At 41.5% G+C, this 17,804-nt stretch overlaps 1 protein-coding gene across 2 annotated transcripts in view; it reads right to left on the minus strand.

The window, feature by feature from the left end:
• The window catches only part of LOC148532226 (protein shisa-9-like), a 214,044-nt gene that overhangs the window by 1,087 nt on the left and 195,153 nt on the right, over positions 1-17,804 (minus strand). The window lies entirely within an intron of this gene.

The following is a 17,804-nucleotide window of genomic DNA, read 5'->3' on the forward strand; positions in this document are numbered from 1 at the left end:
GTTTATCCAGAGCCACCAGACCCAGAAAAAATAAATATTGTGTGTACTGTACAGAGATATATATTCTAAAAAGGTGTTAATTATTGTACCCACACTTCCATTAATTATTCCAGGCAATAAAAAAATGATATCAGAATTGGTGGTCCCATTAATGCTGATGTGGACTTTGTTGTTATTAATGTGAAGATCACCTTTAGGAAATATATGTAATTCCTCTTTCCTTTCTGATCCTCATCACATATGGATCACACGGATGTGCAAAAAATGCAAATAATATAGTATACTCCAAACTAATAATGAACCTAAAGTAGGTATTAGTGAGCTTATATCATGTAGTATATCAGGTTAATTTGTTGCTTCACAATACATTTATTAGAGGGAGTAATAGTGCACACATTGTACAGTTGTGCATATCTTAAAATCAAGAATGTATAGATTAAACCATAATAAACAGTAAAACTAAAAAATCTGCTAACTGTGCTTTGACCGCTTCATCAGGCCTGACCTAAACAATTACAACACAATTAAATATTTATTACTGTGTATTATTATTATATCATTTTATGACTGTTTTGAAGATGTATACAATCTGTGCGTTGTTGCTTCCTCTAATAATTTTATTATGAACCAAGAAATGTACCAGACATATTCTACTATCTACAAAAGCAAAGAGGAAAAGTAGGGCTAGTCGCTGGGGCACTCTTATGAATAATTATATATATATTAAGATATAACTTTTAATATTCATCAATAAAATAATGCGGCACTATATATACTAACCACAATTAACAGATGATATATAATGCTCATCTGTTATACATGTGGTTAAATGATAAGAAAATACGGCAAAATATTTATTAGATCTCCATTTCACTGTACCCAGTGGCCTAATCGCAGGAGGCGTGACCACGCCCCATTAGGTAAAAAAAATTACGGCGCTGTGCACTGACGAGGGTTACGCAGTGAGCCCCCTCAGCCCGGCACATAAAAAGTGGGGGGAGCGATCAAGCTGAGGCATAGGAGACTGCTGTGGCTGCTTCTTAGCAGCCGTGAGCAGTCTCCCAGTGCAGCTGTGATGTAAGAGGGGGGAGAGCAGTGCCGGACCCAGGCCCCCGCCAGGCCCCTACAGCAAGCCCGGACCCGGGTAATTATTACCAGCCCCCCCCCCCTCTCGGCACCCCTGTGTATATATATAATGTCTGTTAGATTCATCATTCAACTCCAGAATACTGAACTCTATGAAATAAAATATTTCCGAAAGCAATTCATTCTTTATTTTAAAGTTGCGTAGATAAGCATATTTAATATGCCCTAACCTATCTTTTTGAGATGTGGCTAAAATTAATAGATTGGCTTTCAACTGTGAACCAAATGAAATACATACACCATTTTGTCTTATTCTGCCATGTATGGTCGGGTTTACTACATATAAATAACTGTGCTAAACATTAAGGACCATTTTCTGAAAATAAACTGGTTCTAAGAAAATATTTGTACAAATGTGGTAAAGAAAAAAAAATCAAAGAGAAAGTTAGCTGCAGAAAGACATAAAATTGGCAATATGCCTTTCACCACACAAAGTGGAAAAGAAAGGCTAAGGCCTTGGGCTTTATGACTAGTGGTTCTACCTCTTATGATAATGAAGGCCCTTCTCCCTGTAGAAGTTTTTAAAATGAAAATTGTCAATTTTGTGCTCATAAATGTCACAAATCCCTGAGGAGAGGGAATGTCACAAATCCCTGAGGAGAGTCTAAGTGGTATTGGAAAGGCCATGTGTGAGCCTGACCTGTCCAATACTGTACTCGAAAAGGAGCCTCCTTCCACCATTTGTGCACCCTCTGCAAATGTGGGGATGAGCAGCACAAGTCAACATGCTGACATAGAAATCAAGGATGCTGCTGTGGAAGTGCACCAGGATGAGGAGGATAATTGTGTAGCTGAAGTTAATAAGGATGCTTATGATAAGGATGCTGTTGATGAGGATGTTGTTTGTGTAAATCAGGCACCAGTGAACACTGGGCCTGATTCAGAGCCGGACACTCTGACAAGAGCGCTCGCTCTGAATCAGGGCCCCCCTACCTAAAATAAGAGCGGCCTCCTGGCCACTCGCATGGCTGTGGGTGATCACCCACAGCTTATGCGAGCGGCCAAAAAGATGGTCGCTATGGTCAAGACCATCGCGACCATCGGGCTTGCGACGAGACCCTGCAGTAGGGTCTCACTGCTGCAAGCCCAGGAGTGCTTTTGGCTCTGTCAGAGCCAAAAGCACTCCCACTGACATCACTAGTGATGTCAGTGGAGCCGGACCCAGACGGTAGGCGTTCCCATGGGAACACCTCTGTCTGGGCAGCAACGCCCCCGGCACGCCCACCAAAGGGGGCGTGCTGTCACTCACCATCGACAGCATGCCCCCTTTGGTGTGAGACCCATAGCGACGGCTGGCCGCCCTATGCGGGTCTCGCGCATGCGCACGACGGAGCTTCCTCCGTCATGTGCATATGCACTAGGGCACCATCGACCCGCTTGTGAGCACTCAGAGCTCGCGAGCGGGTCTGAATCAGGCCCAGAGTTGTTGCCAATGATAAGGAAAAGACCATTGCCATGCCTGGGCATAAAACAAAAAAATCCACTTATTACTGTATGTGTGGAATTATTTCTACCCATATCCAGACAATTATCAAGCCATCTGTACCCTTTGTAAAGCCAGAGTAAGTAGAGGTAGGGAGCTTAACCATCTAGGAACCTCCTCCTTGTTATGTCATCTAACGTAAATCAGGGGGAAGGGGAAGGGAAACCACTGCACTAGCAAGATGAATTGTAGGTAAACCCCATTAGAAATAATCCTATCAAATAGACATTATTTGGGGGTGCTGCCTAGGACAAAGAGAGAAATCTAATATACAAATTCCAGAGGGAAAAGAAAAGAATGTCCTATAGTGGCGCACATTGAATCAATTGTTGTAACTAAAATATAACCTTTATTGGATTGATTAAAACCTTAGTGAAATATAAATAAAATCAAAGAGTACAAGAAATGTGAAAAAAAAGTCAGAAAATTGTGAATAAAATGGAGCTGACACTCTGGACTACTGCTATCCTATGAATAGTAATTATAAATCATATTGTGAGTCTTCATGCTTCTATTATTAGTTGTATGTATGTTGTAAATTGCTATACATCACTGAGGGAGTACATATGAATAAAAATATATATCTCACAGCTGATATATTGTTGTTAAACATACATTCACCTTAACATGTATATGAAATTATTTAATAAATGTAGTGATGTCAGGGGGATAGAACTGTTCTAAATAATAGAGGATCCAAATATCAGTCTATTAGAATTGTCTCCCTCCTATACACCTCATACTGTATTGGTATTTGTGAAAGGGATAGTATATTCCCTTCCTCTTGCAACATTTGTTGCTAATCACAAACAGTACGAGTTCACATCAAGAATGAGTATTCCTGTTCCTCCTACTAGATCCTGATAAAATATGAGATATGGTAAGAACTTACCCTTGTTATCTCTATTTCTACGAAGTCCATAGCGTTCCACGGGATACCTTGGGGTATAGGCGATGGCGGCAGACATCCAGGCACCACAGAGTTAAAAACTTCTCCATCCTCCCAGGATGCACTGGGGTCCCTCTCCTATACCCCGCCCCCGAGCCTCAGGCACTCAGTTTCGTCACAAGCCATAGGCCGGAGGAGGATAAATAGAGAGAGAAGAAAGTCTGGAACACACAAGAATTACATTCTCACCAGAGGGAGACGGAAAAACCGGTGACCAGAATCACAGCCCATCTGCAGTGCAACAGGGCGGGAATCCTGTGGAACCCTATGGACTTCGTAGAAATAGAGATAACAAGGGTAAGTTCTTACCATATCTCATATTTTCTACTTCAGGGTCCATAGGGTATTCACAGGATACCTTGGGATGTCCCAAAGCAGTATCCTTCAAGGGTGGGGATGCTCCTGTGCTGAGAGGAGAATCCGTCACCCGAAGGAAGCATCCTGAGAGGCGTAGGTATCAAAAGTATAATACTGTACGAAAGTATGGACAGATGACCACGTGGCCGCCTTGCAAAGCTGAACAGCTGAGGCGCCACATCGAGCTGCCCACGAAGGACCCACAGACCTAGTGGAATGAGCCTTAACAGAAGATGGAACAGGAAGGCCCTCGTGAGCAAATGCTTCAGAGATAGCCAGTCGAATCCATCCTGACAATGTTTCTTTAGTGGCAGACCAACCTCTTTTATGGAAGCCATAAAGGACAAACAAAGAGTCTGACTTCCAGTAGACAGAAGTGTGGTCCACATAGATTTTCAAGGCCTGCACCACATCCAAGGTGGCCTCACCAACCGAACGGTCCGGTTAAGTAAATGATGGTACAATAATTTCCTCATTGATATGGAAACTAGATACCACCTTTGGAAGAAGCCCAGGACGAGTGCGCAGCACACCCCTGTTTCTATGAAAAATTAGAAATGGAGGTCTACATGAGAGAGCTCCCAATACCGAAACCCTTCTGGCCGAAGCAATAGCCAGAAGGAAAACAGTCTTAATGGTTAGCCATTTCAAATCCACTGAGCCCAGTGGTTCAAATGCCGGTCCTTGAAGAGTCTTCAAGACCGCAGCCAGATCCCATGGTGCCACAGGTGGAACAAAGGGAGGCTGAATAAGAAGCACCCTTTGCATAAAGGTGCGGACATCAGGAAGCATTGCAATCCTATGATGAAACCACACTGAAAGTGCAGACACCGGTACCTTCAGGGAAGCTAGGCGAAGACCCTGGTCTAAACCCGCCTGTAGGAAGGCCAGAATCCTGGACAATCTGAACACCTGAGGAGCATAACCTCTAGTGCGACACCACTGGAAGAAATCCCGCCACACTCTGTGGTAGATGTTGGCAGATGAAGGCTTCCGAGCGCTCAGCATGGTGTTGACCACTGAACTGGAGAAACCTCTGGACCTCAAGAGGGCAGTCTCAATAGCCACGCCGTCAAAGACAGCCGACTCAGGTCCTGATGAAGGCAAGGACCCTGAGATAGCAGGTCCTGCGTTGAGGCAACAACAGCAGAGTGTCCACTGAGAGACTCTGAAGATCCGTGTACCAGTGCCACCTGGGCCATGCTGGAGCAATCAGCAGTAGCGTGCCGCCTTCTTGCTTGAATTTGCGTATCACTCGAGGAAGAAGGGAGAACGGAGGGAAGAGGTACGCATACTGGAAGGTCCACTTGACCGCCAGAGCGTCCACTGGACAACACTTTGCGTCTCTTGTTCTTGACCCGAACATTGGCAGTTTGTTGTTGTGATGTGAGGTCATGAGATCTATCTCTGGAAGGCCCCACTTGTTCACCAGTAAGCTGACACACCTCCTGGTGAAGAGACCACTCTCCTGGATGCACGTCTTGACGGCTAAGAAAGTCTGCTTCCCAGTTGAGAACTCCTGGTATGAACATTGCTGATATTGTGGTGAGATGCTTTTCCGCCCATACTAAAATGCGGGACACCTCTGTCAGAGCTGCCTGACTGCGAGTCCCTCCTTGGCGCTTTATGTATGCCACCGTGGTGGTGTTGTCCGTCTGTACCTGTACAGGTTTACCCTGCAGGACCTGTCTTGCTTGCTGGAGAGCCTTGAATACTGCCCAAAGTTCCAATATGTTTATTGGAAGAGCAGCTTCTACCGATGTCCACCTTCCCTGAAAGAAGTGTGGACCCATCATCGCTCCCCAGCCTCGGAGACTGGCATCCATCATCAGAAGGGCCCAGTCTGCATTCCAAAAGGGGCGCCCCTTGTTCAGGTGAGGCATCTGTAGCCACTAGGCCAGAGATAATCGCACCTCCGGGGAAAGCACCATAGTCTGTGTCTTTATCTTTTGGGGCGACCCATTCCATCTGGAAAGGATCAACTTCTGCAGAGGTCTTGAGTGAAACTGGGCAAACTCCACCATGTCGAACATGGATACCATGGATCCCAGTAACCTCATTGCCAAGTGAATAGACACCCGGCGACTCTGCAGGCAAAGACAGACCTTTGCCTGTAACGCAGAGATCTTTTCTCCCGTCACCAAGATCCTCTGATGTTGGGAATCCTCTGTGATGGTACCAGGGAGGACCAATTTATCAGCCAGCCGAGAGACTGCAATACAGAGACTGTTAGTTGCAGATGGCGCTGAAGTTTCTCTGAGGACTCCGCCAGTAACAGGAGATCGTCCAGATGAGGTAATAGGCGGACTCCCTGCAACCGCAGGTGGGCTGCCATGATGGCCATAACTTTGGTGAACACCCGAGGTGCTGTAGCCAGACCGAAGGACAGAGCCTGAAACTGGAAGTGGTCCTTGACCACTGCAAATCTGAGGAAGCACTGGTGTGCTGGGACAATAGGGATATGCAGGTAAGCATCCTGAATATGCAGTGACACCATGAAATCCCCAGGATCCATTGCTAAAATAATGAAACACAGGGTCTTCATCCTGAACCGAGGAACCCTCAGAAATTTGTTGAGGGATTTGAGGTTGAGTATTGGCCGGTAGGACCCATTGGGTTTCTGCACCAGAAAAAGATTGGAGTAATACCCCAATCCCTTCTGAGACAAAGGAACTGGCACTATAACTCCATTCTGGAGCATCGAGTGCATTACCTTCTTGAGTTGCCGGGCCTTGTCCTGATTGGACGGAAGGCCCATGGTGAAAAACCGGCTTGGAGGCCTCCTGCGGAAGGAGAGGGCGTACCCCTGAGAGACCACTTCTCTGACCCATGTGTCTGAAGTGGTCAGACACCAGCTTTGGGTGAATTTCAGAAGTTGGCCTCCCACTTTGAGGTCCCCCAAAGAGAGGCCCATCCCATCAGGCCGAAGGTTTGTCATCGGACTTGGGAGTGGGATGTCTGGTACTCCAGGCCTGCTTCCTGGGCTTTGCAGGTTTCTTGGCGGCAGTCCTCCTAGGAAAGGACTGTACCCTGGGTCTGTTCTGCATTCTGTAGGGCCGAAAGGACGAAGAACCCGCTCCTGATGGGACAGTAGTGGAAAACAGACACGCAGACTTAGCTGCTGCCGAAGTATCCACAATTTTGTCTAGATCAGGGCCAAACAGCACTTCTCCATTGAAGGGTAACCCCACCAAACCCTTTATTGGAATCAGCATCCGCCTTCCAAGAACGCAGCCACAGGATACGACGAGCCGCCACTGCTGCCGAGGAGATCTTGGATGCCATGAGGCCCATATCTAAAGCTGCCTCATTAATGAAGATAGCTGAGTCCCTTAAATTACCCACCAACTCCACCTGTTCAGGTGACGTGTCTGGGTCCAGGGATGCCTCCAAGGTATCAGCCCAGTGCTCCATAGCTCTTGCCACCATCACACGGCCAAAGCCGATCTGGACACGCCTCCTGCAAGGGAATAAATCATTTTCAAACATATTTCTACCCTGCGATCCATTGGATCCTTTAAGGAGGACATAGAGGGCATAGGCAACATAGCACTCTTTACCAGACGTGTGAATCCACTTGTGGCGGGTTATCCCATTTTGCAAAATAATTATATGCAAAAGGGTATGCCACCGCAAACCGTCTAGGGGACTTTAGCTACAGGAGGAGCGTCATCCTCAATAACCAAGGCCGTACGCACTGCACGTATGAGCCATCATCTGTCGTCACAGCATCCTGATCTTGATGAGGTTGCAGCTGATGCTTCTGCGCCCGCACAGACGATTTGCCCTGTAACACCTCTGATAGCTGTTGTACTGAGGTAGACAGTGAATTAGCCCATGCAGTGAATTAGACCTGAGGGGGTGACAACGGAAAACTCTGAGGTACTATTAACTGTTTAGGAAACCCCTGCATAGGGGATGACACCATAGACTGCTGTGAGACCCCCATCTGGGGACACACAGGGGTTGTCGTTAACTGGCCCAGCAGGATAGTAAGTACCGTAGCAAAACAAGCCCATGGTAGCTCCTGCACAGGTGTAGTGACAGAAGTCGGCCGTGTCAACTGCAGGTACGCCTTACATAATCCATCAGAGTTACCATCACCCTCTGCCAATGGTACCTTGCATACAGTACACTTAGGCGGAATGGGGAAATCGTGCTAACTGTCAGACATACTGAGTGTGTGACCCGGAGCTGTATGTGACCACCGCACTTCACAAGTTGTATAGTGAGGTATAAATCCCCCTTGCAACACTGCACCGCAAGGGCTTGTTAGCAGAGAAGAAAGGGATAGGGAAAATAGCTGACAGTATGTGAAAGTGAAAGTAACAGACAGCAGCGCTAGCCCAAAGTCACAATGCAGAATATTGAAAACCCTGCAGTATCTGCGCTTCATCAACTAACCAGACCTCAGCCTGGTAGGAAACAGTGCTGCATACACTGACCTTGCACGGGAGAGGTATGCAGGGGGACCTAGACCATGATGCCCACGTTAACAGCTTCCAGCAGCGTTTGCCACATGTATTAAAATGGCCACCGTGGAGGAGAGGGAGGGCTGGTCCGGGGGCGGAGCGCATGCAGATGCCTAACCACCTTGTGGAGAGGCCGTGTGCAGCGGGGGAGGCGCCGGCTGCTTAGCAGGGAAAGCGCGCTCCCCTGGCATGCATTTAACCCCTGGGACGCTGGACATTTACTGTTTATGTCCAGTCCTCAGTCCCAGGGGCTAGTGGAAAGCGCAGGGATCAGTAGCCTGGTTCCACACTGCAGCCAGTCCCCAGGGAGCCCCCTTCCTGGGGACTAATGACTGTGCTATTCGACTGGGACCCACCGCGGGACCTTGCCGCTTACCTGAACCCCCGTAAATCCGGCCACAGTCCAGGCAACCGGGGCCACCGCTAGCTGTGACCCCAGTCACCCACCAGCATTCCCGGATCAGTACCGGCGTTCTGGTACCAGCGGGGTGTAGGAGCGATGACATGGACGTCAGTACAGACTGTCCATGTTGTCTGCTTGTTAGATGTGCAGCCACAGCTGCATTGAAGAACTTCAGGGGCCGTGCAGACCCCCATTCTGTACAGTGCATCCGACTTCGGCCAGGCACCGACGAAAACTGGGTGCCTGAGGCTCAGGAGCGGGGTATAGAAGAGGGACCCAAGTGCATCCTGGGAGGATGGAGAAGTTTTTAACTCTGTGGTGCCTGGATGTCCGCCGCCATTGCCTATACCCCAAGGTATCCTGTGGATACCCTATGGACCCTGAAGTATAAAAGGGGTTTATACAGCATTTATCTCATCGTATTATGACCCCTTAATGTTTCTTGTTTGTGAAAGTAGCAGAGGAACGTTTAGCCCGCGTCCTGTCTATAGACCTGTGCACCGGCCTCAGACAAGGAAATGTGACTTAATTAATCAGCTGGACTCCCTATCAGTGTTAAATCAATATTTAGTGTAGTATATCATACGACAGCCTTTATAGTCGGCATATTTTGCAGGATTAGTAACTTAAACTTAAAGTAACTGCTGTCAGTAATTAAATGGTTTATATTATACCACGTTGAAGGATAGCGTTTATAATTATCATATCAATCCCGCGGACAGCGGACTAGAATCATATAACTTTGAACGTGCTACAGCCACCTTGTTGGTCAGTTACATTCCCTATCAGTAGTTAATCAGTATATATTATAACACAACATGCGGCATCCTTTATCATCAGCATATTGTTGCCCTAAAGAACAGGACAGAATCAATGACCTTAAGCCTACAACGGTCGCTGTAATTAATTACGTGGTTATTACCACATTCTAAGGCAGCATTTCATAAACAGCTCATTATCCCTGCAAACAGCGGACTGAAAACATATATTCCTGAGCGTGCTGTAGCCGCGTCTCAGGAGTAATCTGTGTTCTAAGGCAGCGTTTCATAGACAGCTCATTATCCCTGCAAACAGCAGACTGAAAACATATATTCCTGAGCGTGCTGTAGCCACATCTCAGGAGTAATCTGTATTCGGGCTGAGTTTTACTGTCAGCGTTATTCACATACAACAACATGCAATTTTAAACAATCATTAATAGGAGCAGTGCCTCTTAGTCAGCATCCAAACCGACCAACGTACGTTTCACTATTAAGTTTTGTCAAGGCTAACCCGAGCATCCTGTTCACCTGGGTTAAAAGGATTCATGACATTCAATCAAATCATTCCTTTGAATCACGTGGTCCAATCCTCCAATAAGGATCAGTTCAGTATAAAGTGTGTATGAAATTAATAAAGAAATGGATATAATTATTCACATAATTCAATCAATATAAATATAAAATAACCTATATAAATAGTAGTATGAAATTATGTGTCTAAATAAAGACAATATTAACCAATTTAAATAATTGTTCCATAAACTAATCCTTAAATTCATATAAAAAAATTACCAATAAATTCAGTGTGTCGTTTGAAACATTAATTGAAATTAATAAAAGAGTAGTACATTAACATATTAATTGATAATTTAATATGTGAAAAAAGAAAGTGAATGAATAAAAGTGCAAAAATAAAATCTATTAAAATGAGTGATTAATATAAAATGACAGAAATATGTGATATGAGTGTGAGAATGTGAAATATATGTAATTACGTGAATGTAAGTGAAATGTGTACTAAATAATTAGTTACATGTTATTCCTGATGGACAAATATCCATGCAAACATTAAAATATATTGATTAATAAATATATATAGTGACATAATAGACTAAATGTTGTAATCTAAAGGAAAAAATTTATTAACAAATTATACTAAATATCATGTGTTGTGTACAGACAAATATTATTGAAAAAACTAATAAAATGAATGAAGTGAAAATGAAAAACCAATGTTAATGCAGTAACATCACTAATCAACATGTGTGAATATTGTGTATGATGTAAGTGAATGTGTACTGTATAATGCATATAAACAAACCATTTGACTCGTGAAATACAATCGACAAAAATTAAATATATATAAAAATACTAATAATTGTAAATAATTAACCATACAAAATCATATATCTCTAAAAAATATATAAAAAAATAAAATTAGAGAATAAATTAGGAACATTAGGTTAGAGAAAATATCTTATTTAGACGGAACATGTTCAATTGAATATATAATACATAATCACATGAATATAGGAAAATATAGTCTACAAAGTTCTAAGTATATGGAATCAATGAGACAAACATCACATGATAAATACCATACGGGTTATTTGAATGTATATGGACTGGATAATATTCATATATCTAATGCATAAAAAAGGTAAGTAACTGTTGTTCTCATTTAATCCCCATGGGGATATACAATCCATAAGAAAGATCTTAGTCTCTGCTTTCAACAAAAGTCCATCCAAATCACCCCCTCTTATGCCCATTGTTATATGCTGCATCCCAAAGGCTGTTAATCCTGATGGACAGCCATCATGAAAACGTAAAAAATGACTAGCCACTGATGTCAAGGTTTTGAATCTAGCCAAGTCTTTCTTGGCATTGATAATGCTATTCACATGTTCTAATATACGTACTTTCAGTGGTCTGATTGTTTTTCCAACATATCTCTTGCCACAAGGGCACTCAAGTTGGTGTATAACACCCATGGTAGTACAACAAATGTAATCATTAATGGTCCATTTTTTACCAAATTTATAAAAAAAAAATTTCCCTTGGTGGCATAAATTTGCATGCTTTGCAGCGTCCACAACATGTGAATAGCATTATCACAATATTCACACATGTTGATTAGTGATGTTATTGCATTAACATTGGTTTTTAATTTTCACTTCATTCACTTTATTAGTTTTTTTCAATAATATTTGTCTGTACACAACACATGATATTTAGTATATTTTGTTAATATAATTTTTCCTTTAGATTATAACATTTAGTCTATTATGTCACTATATATATTTATTGATCAATATATTTTAATGTTTGCATGGATATTTGTCCATCAGGAATAACATGTAACTAATTATTTAGTACACATTTCACTTACATTCACATAATTACATATATTTCACATTCTCACACTCATATCACATATTTCTGTCATTTTATATTAATCACTCATTTTAATAGGTTTTATTTTTGCACTTTTATCCATTCACTTTCTTTCTTTTTTCACGTATTAAATTATCAATTAATATGTTAATGTACTACTCTTTTATTAATTTCAATTAATGTTTCAAACGACACACTGAATTTATTGGTAATTTTTTTATATGAATTTAAGGATTAGTTTATGGAACAATTATTTAAATTGGTTAATATTGTCTTTATTTAGACACATAATTTCTTACTACTAATTTATATAGGTTATTTTATATTTATATTGATTGAATTATGTGAATAATTATATCCATTTCTTTATTAATTTAATTTCATACACGCTTTATACTGAACTGATCCTTATTGAAGGATTGGACCACGTGATTCAAAGGAATGATTTGATTGGATCTCATGAATCCTTTTAACCCAGGTGAACAGGATGCTCAGGTTAGCCTTGACAAAACTTAATAGTGAAACGTACATCAGTCTGTTTGGATGCTGACTAAGAGGCACTGCTCCTATTAATGATTGTTTAAAATTGCATGTTGTTGTATGTGAATAATGCTGACAGTAAAACTCAGCCTGAATACAGATTACTCCTGAGATGCAGCTACAGCACGCTCAGGAATATATGTTTTCAGTCTGCTGTTTGCAGGGATAATGAGCTGTCTATGAAACGCTGCCTTAGAACACAGATTACTCCTGAGACGCAGCTACAGCACGCTCAGGAATATATGTTTTCAGTCCGCTGTTTGCAGGGATAATGAGCTATGAAATGCTGCCTTAGAATGTGGTAATAACCACGTAATTAATTACAGCGACCGTTGTAGGCTTAAGGTCATTGATTCTGTCCTGTTCTTTAGGGCAACAATATGCTGATGATAAAGGATACCACATGTTGTGTTCTAATATATACTGACTAACTACTGATAGGGAATGTAACTGACAAACAAGGTGGCTGTAGCACGTTCAGTTATATGATTCTAGTCCGCTGTCCGCGGGATTGATATGATAATTATAAATGCTATCCTTCAACGTGGTATAATATAAACCATTTAATTACTGACAGCAGTTACTTTAAGTTTAAGTTACCAATCCTGCAAAATATGCCGACTATAAAGGCTGTCGTATGATATACTACACTAAATATTGATTTAACACTGATAGGGAGTCCAGCTGATTAATTAAGTCACATTTCCTTGTCTGAGGCCGGTGCACAGGTCTATAGACAGGACGCGGGCTAAACGTTCCTCTGCTACTTTCACAAACAAGAAACATTAAGGGGTCATAATACGATGAGATAAATGCTGTATAAACCCCTTTTATCAGGATCTAGTAGGAGGAACAGGAATACTCATCCTTGATGTGAACTCGTACTGTTTGTGATTAGCAACAAATGTTGCAAGAGGAAGGGAACATACTATCCCTTTCACAAATATCGATACAGTACGAGGTGTATAGGAGGGAGACAATTCTAATAGACTGATATTTGGATCCTCTATTATTTAGAACAGTCCTATCCCCCTGACATCACTACATTTATTAAATAATTTCATATACATGTTAAGGTGAATGTATGTTTAACAACAATATATCAGCTGTGAGATATATATTCTTTTTATTCATATGTACTCCCTCAGTGATGTATAGCAATTTACAACATACATACAACTAATAATAGAGGCATGAAGACTCACAATATGATTTATAATTACTATTCATAGGATAGCAGTAGCCCAGAGTGTCAGCTCAATTTTATTCACAATTTTCTGACTTTTTTTCACATTTCTTGTACTCTTTGATTTTATTTATATTTCACTAAGGTTTTAATCAATCCAATAAAGGTTATATTTTAGTTACAACAATTGATTCAATGTGCGCCACTATAGGACATTCTTTTCTTTTCCCTCTGTGGAATTTGTATATTGTTATGTCATCTTCAGTGCATCTATTTAAGTTTTTTGAAAAATTCAGAAACTTTGACTAAAAAAGTAACAACAAGCAGTCCAGTGTCAGCTAGCTCCCCTCTCTCTGCTATATCCAAACACCTGCCATCTTTACCACCAACACCTTCATCAACAATATCATCAATCATGATCGGAAGTTGTCCTGCATCCAAATTGATAAGGCTAACTCAGTCCTCCCTTATCCAGGATTCCTAAGAAGAAACCTTGAGCACTGCACCTGCTGCTGCTGGGAGTGGATCTTCATCCCAGAAGGGGACCAGGAAGACTACTACTAGTAGTTTTAAAAAACTATTTACTGTTAAACAATGCTTTGAAAGAGGGAACAAGTATGACAGCATAACACCTATGCTGGTATTAGATGTGCGTCCAATATCCACCATAAGTGCAGTGGGTTTTAGACAGTTAATTGAGGTCCTGTGTCCCTGCCTCCAAATCCCATCTAGATTCCACTTCACTAGAAAAGCAATTCCCAGCCTGTACAAGGACGTCAAAAAAAACTTTATTAGTTTCCTACAAACTGCTGTTGTACCCACTGTCCACTTAACCACAGATATGTGGACAAGTGGAACAGGGCAAACACAAGATTACATGACTTTAACAGCCTACTGGGTGAGTGTATTGCCCTCAGCGGCACTAACAGCAGCATCTAACAAACAGCAGCTCATTCAGAGGCAGACAACTCTGTATATCAGCAGTTTCACTAAGTGGCATACCGCTGACCACCTCTTAGAAAAACTCATTGCAAAATGGCTTGCCCCGCTTGGACTTTTGGGATTTGTGATTTCTGACAATGCCACAAATATTGTGAGAGCATTATAGCTGGGTGAATTGCAACATGTCCCATATTTTGCTCACACAATCAACTTGGTGGTGCAATTTTTTTTTAAAAATGACAGAGCCGTGCTCTCTGTGGCCTGCAAAATTTCTGGACAGTTCATGGTGTCATTCCACATCCAGAACCTCTATTAGGGGTCTACTCAGCAAGAGTGATGATGTTGCCCAGAATATTATCAGGCAACATCATCACTAGTATTTATCAATTATGATAATTTATGGCTGCTATTCAGCAATATTTTGTGCTGGGACAGTGGTTGTGGTAACACTCTGTACCTGTAATGTCACAGAAGGTATTATTTTCAGGATTCCGAAAATAATACCTTCTGTCTCTGCTCAGTCATGTCCTCAGGAAGTCTCAGTCCCTGCTTGCGGTGACTGCCGACAGGGTAAGTACATCTCCAGCCTGTCCAAAGTTATTGTATACATGTATATTGATGTGCTTTTATATTTAACAATTATATAATCGCACATAAATATAAATGTATACAGGCTAGTATAAAGCCTGTATACACATGTCAATCAATTTAGGCAGGGTTAACATGCTCTAGTTGAGCTTACCTGTCGGCGGTCACCGGAAAGCAGGCACAGAGACTGGGCAGGCTTACAAGATGCTGCAGGGACTTATGGGAAAATTTCCCTCTGTCCCTGCAGTTTTTTTGATATTTAAGTATTTTCCTCATATAACTCCATTCTGAAATGGCATTATATAAAGTAAATATTTTTTGAGTGATTTAACGCTTTGCTGAATAGCAAAAAGCGTTAAAGCACCATAGAGATCAATGGCTGATCTCTACATATGGTAATTAATGGAGAAGATAATTGTGTTATCTTTTCCATTATCTCATTGCTGAATTGGAGATTTACATAAAAAAATGCGGAAATCATCGTTTCCGTATTTTTTATGTACAAAAGTAATTGCTGAATAGACCCCTTAGTTCAGGTTCATAACACTATATTTGTAAGACTGGGGCCACATAAAATGTAAGACAAAATATCAGCCGAAAGTTAATAAATTATCTAGGTTATATTTATATCTGGTTAGATAAGGTTCATATGGGTCAGCTAGTGAACCAATATATGTAGCGAAGTATTACAAAAAATACACAATCAATATCTTCAGTGTTTGTAGAAATTTCTACTGTACATCTGAAGATACAGATGTACAGCTTTAGATGATGGACGTATCTAGTAATTGACAGCCTCTATAAAGTTTTTAATATCACTGCATTGTTAGTAACCATTTGTCTGTTCTTTGTACAACCATGCATCATATAGTGAACGGATATCATATTTTTTCATGAGCTTGTATAATAATGGAGAATATAAAAATATATAGACAATCACAAATATTCCCAGATAGATGCTAGTCCCTGTAAATCAACCACATTGTTTTAATCCAAAACCAAATATTTATTCAGGGTGGATTTCTCAGTGGGACTGCTGGGTAAAATGAATATGCAAATTTCAGTATGCATCCTTTCCTGATTGGAATGAGCCGCAGTATATGATCATGATCATGAGCAGCATCGCATCACTGGTATCATTTATGTCAGTTCTTTGTACAATTTTGCGCCATATAGTGTACAGATATCACATGAGCTTGTAAAATAATTGAGAATATGAATATATAAAGACAGACAGTCACAAATATTCCCAGATAGATGCGAGTCCCTGAGAAATTAGTATTTGCATTTCTCCCTGTAAATAAACCAACCACATTGTTTTAATCCAAAACCAAATATTTATTCAGGGTGGAATTTCTCAGTGGGACTGCTGGGTAAATTGAATATGCAAATTACTATATGCGTCCTTTCCTAACTGGAAGGAGCTGCACAATGATCAACATAGCATATCATATAATAGCATTGCATCGCTGGCATCATTTATATTTATTGTTCTTTGTACAATTTTGCACCATATAGTGAACGGATATCACATTTTCACATGAGCTTGTAAAATAATGGAGAATATGAAAATATATAGACTGACAATCACAAATATTCCCAGATAGATGCTAGTCCCTGAGAAATTAGTATTTGTATTTCTCCCTGTAAATCAGCCAAATTGTTTTAATAAAAAAACAAATATTTATTCAGTGTGGAATTTCTCAGTGGATATCATTATATTGTGTGTGGTTGTACAAAGAACAGACATAAATGATACAAACAACGCAATGATATTAAAAACTTTATAGAGGCTGTCAATTAGGAGATACTACCATCATCTAAAGTTGGGAGTGTATCATTAGATATAGAAATGTCTACAAACACTGAAGAACTGTATATTTTTGTAATAATAATTCTCCATTATTTTACAAGCTCATGGGAAAATACAATATCCGTTCACTAGATGGCATGCTTTTGTACAAAAAACAGTCATAAATGATACAAGGAGAGGGAGAAGAGCCGCACCTTCCGTTCAGAAAAGGATACATATTCTAATTTGCATATTCAGCTTACCAAGCAGTCCTACTGAGAAATTCCACAGCGGCGAAGCATCGGGAGCAGGATGCAGTAAGAAGCCCATAGGCTTCTATAGGGTAACGCCAGAAAAACCTGGCGTTACTCCCCACATCTAAAATTAGGCGGCCGGGGCTCAGTACATATGAACAGGGTTTTTACTGCAATTTTCCTTTAGGACATCACGGCCTCAGTCTTGATTAATTAAAAACATTTGTTTCCCTGATGTGCAATGTTGGAAGTTGAACTGCCACAGCTGCTGAAATTTTCTACATACAGTTGTTGAATGCCAGAAATATCCAGAAATTTTATGGCCACAGACAGCAGGGGTGTATCTAGGGATCCGAGTGCCCTTGGCAAGGTAATGGACTGGTGCCCCCCTCCTCCCATAATTTCAGGAAGTTCCCCCCAGTAATAGTCCCCCCTATGCAGTGCCCAAAGTAGTAGTCCCCCCTATGCAGTGCCCCCAGTAGTAGTCCCCCCTATACAGTGCCCCAGTAGTCCTCCTATACAGTGCCCCCAGTA

This window comes from Taudactylus pleione, unplaced genomic scaffold, assembly GCF_031769625.1.
Source record: "Taudactylus pleione unplaced genomic scaffold, aTauple2 ptg000080l, whole genome shotgun sequence".
NCBI classification, from domain to species: domain Eukaryota; kingdom Metazoa; phylum Chordata; class Amphibia; order Anura; family Myobatrachidae; genus Taudactylus; species Taudactylus pleione.